This window comes from Cyprinodon variegatus, unplaced genomic scaffold (genome assembly GCF_000732505.1).
Source record: "Cyprinodon variegatus isolate N-32 unplaced genomic scaffold, C_variegatus-1.0 Scaffold729, whole genome shotgun sequence".
Taxonomy (NCBI): Eukaryota; Metazoa; Chordata; class Actinopteri; order Cyprinodontiformes; family Cyprinodontidae; genus Cyprinodon; species Cyprinodon variegatus.
Genome location: NW_015151182.1, coordinates 47,009 through 50,869, shown reverse-complemented (window position 1 = coordinate 50,869; position 3,861 = coordinate 47,009). Strand labels below are relative to the sequence as shown.

At 39.9% G+C, this 3,861-nt stretch overlaps 1 protein-coding gene across 1 annotated transcript in view; it reads right to left on the bottom strand.

Annotated features, from left to right (window-relative positions):
- LOC107097855 (probable G-protein coupled receptor 171) overlaps positions 1–3,642 on the bottom strand; it is a 12,156-nt gene extending 8,514 nt beyond the window's left edge. Inside the window, exon 1 of the mRNA XM_015395177.1 lies at positions 3,495–3,642. The gene's annotated coding sequence lies outside the window, so the exon portion shown is untranslated. The remainder of the gene's footprint in view (positions 1–3,494) is intronic.
- Between the last annotated feature and the right edge of the window lie 219 nt (positions 3,643–3,861).

Here is a 3,861-nt window from a genome sequence, read left to right as displayed (position 1 = left end):
AGTCCCAGGGAATGTGTGGCTACAACCGTAATTTGCCACCATCAGCGTGTGAATAGGTGAATGACTGAATGTGGTGTCATGTTACGTTGAGACTGCAAGCAGCAGAGTCAGCAAAAACATGTGTGCTTCTTCGTTTTTGATGCTTGTACTGTCACGATTTGGCTATGGTTAGTTGACCCAAAAGCAGAGGCAGGGAGGCAGAGGTGAATCTCTTGTGGATTTAATTATGAGCTAACAGAAAACAGAGGCAGGTTGTCCAAAAAGAAAACAAAGTCCAAACAAACATGAAACCAGGAGTCCAAAAATCCAAAACATGAAAACTAGTCTAAACGTACCAGAAACCATGGAGACATCAGGGGAATCACAATCATAAGGAGGAGGCTCAGAAAGAAGGAGTTGGAGCATGTTTGACGGCGTTTGACGAGGACGCTTTTAAAGGAGACTAAGACAAAGGCTAATGAGGAAACTAGGAGCAGGTGTGCACAGAGCAAGAGTGGAAAAGAGCTAGGGAAAAAGGAGAACATTAGAGGGCAGCAGAAAGCAACAAAGAAACCTGGAAGACTGGAAATAACAACAAAATGATAAATTACTAGGACTATAAAACATGGAGAAAAGAAGACTAAACACTAGAAAACAAGGAGTAAAGTAAGACTGAATACTCAAAAGAAAAACATAACAGAAACCTGACATGTACCAGTTTAGTTCTGACGCGCAGCTGAAGCATCTTTGTTGCTCTAGCTGTGCGGTGGAAAGTGGTTCTGGATGCGGGTGGGGGGGAGCTACTTCCTTTCTTTGCCTGTAATAATGGCAGCTATTTTTTCTGTTTTAAGTGGGAAAAAGTAATTTTTTTAATGTTTTTAAGTGAGAAAGCTCACTGGGAATCCCGTTCAATAGCAGCCTCTGGCCTTGTTGCCTTTTTTGGTTTTCATGTAATCCAAAATGTAGGCACCAGAATAATAAAATCTAACTTATTTTGCCGGCAGGTTTCAACATTTTAAGTTCATTTAGGCATTAATAAACTTTTTCAGAGGCGCGATCCCAGCGATCTGCATCATGTGTGTCTGTCTCCCTGCCAGCTCCCAGATCAGCTTCTCTGAGTGGTTGATACGGTGCGTCGAGCAGCAATAGTTAAATTTTTCCAACTCCAGCAGCTGATGCTTCTTAAGCGCGTTGCATGTGCCAGATGCTCAGAAGCTCATGACGTGCTGCTCCTGCTGTTCAAAGCGAGCTGCAGGACATTTGCTGTGCCGTGATGCATGTCAGCCATTAACTTTTCATGGAAACTAGCTGCTTCTGCTGCCTCTGCTGCTTCCTTTATGCTAACCCTAGCATAAAGGGCTTTGGTCAAGTCTCCTGACTTGAAAAAGCGCTATATAAGTAAACGGCAATATGCACTTGAAATAAGACAATGCAAATAGCTTTTTCTCATTGTAAACGTAAAATGTCTTATTCCATTTGAAAATGTACTTACCACCCAATTCAAGAAAAAATGCACTTATTTTAAGGAAAACTACTTTTTTTTTTTTTTTGCAGTGAGCTTAACAAAACCAGATCCTAATTGGCCTTTAGCACAGACAAACAACTGCTGGCAGATCAGGATGACTGGATGATTAGTTTAGATGCAGATTTCATATAAGCTGTGATGAAATTTAACTTTCACTGCATGAAGCAATTAAGAGGAAAGAGAAAGGGAGCAGGTACACAGCCTTGGGGTTCACCGGTGCTGATTTTAGGGTGCAGGAACATTGAAAACTGAATGCATTGAAGGTTTGTAGGTCCAGAGGTGTTGGAATATTAGTGATCTGTTACATTGGTGAGTAACTCTGAGTATGTTAAAAGTGCAACCGTTATATTACTTTTTACTGAGTGAGGAAGCTGAAGTGTGCCGAGTGTCTGTCAGGAAGTGAATCAAATCTATGTGGTAATATGCGTGTCAGGGTTTGCAAAGAACCATTTTTTTTTTTTTATATGCAACAGTTGTCGTTCGTGTAACACTTATAAACATGTTCTAATTTTAATATTTTTAACGTCTTTTTTCCCCCCGCTGCAGTACAGGGTGACGTGTTTTCACTGCTCTGTGTTCACAGCCTGGGGTTTCTCATCACTGTCCCACTCTTTCAGCTCAGAGAATTCACAGAAACTCCTCTCACACACGTGGGATCACATGGCCAGCTAACAGGTCCTTTTTAAGTTAGAGGAAGTTGAATAAAGTGAGATGCATCATCAGAACTGCAGGTTTTATTTTAGCTCTCCCCAAAAAGCTTGACGCAATGGCTTCTATTTATGTTTTTCCTCCTGATGTGGGGCGATCTACTGGAAGAAGTAGAGCTTAGCTACAAAAGTTTCTTGGTAAGTGACGGAACAACAATATGCAGCAAATAGATTAAAAGGTTTATGCTGAAAAGCTCAGAAAAACTTTAAGAAGAAAGGTTGAAATGAACCAAAGGCACAAAGAGTCAGCAAATAGAGCCAAAAGCTTCACTGTGCAGAGCATCCAGGCTGCAGACTGAGAAACACCATAAACCCAACAGAATGAGGTCTTGCTACGGCAAACCGAAACCAGAATGAGGCTGTGAGGGATCCATGAATATACGAAAAACTCCTGATTTCACCACATAAACAGATGATTTAATGAGGACAGGGCAGCTGCTGCAGGTGGGACGACTAAATCTTCTAATGCCTTCACAAAAATTCACACAACATCTTCATCAGCCTTCATGAGAAAGATAAAACAACTACATTCAATTCAGTTTATTTATATAATGCTCATTCACAACACGTCCCCTCAAGGCACTTCACAGAGACAATTCATCCAGATCATCCAGTCAGATTGGTTCAAAGTTTTCTATTTCTATTGACTCACACATCTAACAAGATTAAACCAGTAAACTTAAATATTACCTGCTTTACAGCTCTGATTGGTTGATTTTTACCTCCATTGGAAAAATCGTAATCTCGATAAGTCCTTTTTTCTTAAAATAAGTACATTTGTTCTTGGATTGAGGAGGTAAAAGAGACATTTTGCCAATGGAACAAGACAATTTACACTTAAAATACGAAAACACAATTGCAATGTCTTATTTTATGTGAATATTATCTAATTATCTTATTTCAAGATTAAAAATACCCATTCCATTGGCAAACTGTTTCACTTACATACTCAAATTAAGGGTAAATAACTTAATTTAAGAAATGTTTACTTATTTGTAGATTGTTATTCGGTATTTTTTCTTCCTTTTCTTTTATACCTTGTATGTAATGGAGTCTTCCAATCCTCCAGCAGGTTTCTTATCAGGTCTAAAAACCTACAGAAATACCAAACTTCTAAAATAAATTCTGTTAAAATAAACTCCTCCTCCAACATTTTAATTTAAAAGCCCAACATAACCATCAGAATCTCTTTTGTTTACTGTCTCTATTTCATTTTCTCTATAGTGAATTTAGGAGTCTTGATTCTACCTTCTAAACAAGGCAGAACCAAGTTAAAAACTGACCTTTTTGGCTGGCTCTACTGTACTGTCATTGGGTCTCAGACCATGTGTTGGGCCCCTCGGAACGGGCCCTGGTTCCCAGTGGGCCTGGTAGATCTGCAGGGTGAGCTGGATTCAGTGTGCTGCAGTAGTTCATGTGCTCTGAGCTGAGGAAGCCTCAAACAGAAGGAAGACGTTTTCCTGTCTGCTCACAGCAAGCTGCTGTCGTCACTGTGACCGCAATCACTACCTCCTATCTCAATAACCCCCCTACACTCACACACACTCAAAAACACACACTTACACACACCATTACTTTAGGTATTTCCATGATGATGAAATTAGTTTCAGGCTGATCTGAAATCTGTTATCTAAATGTCACTGGGGAGAA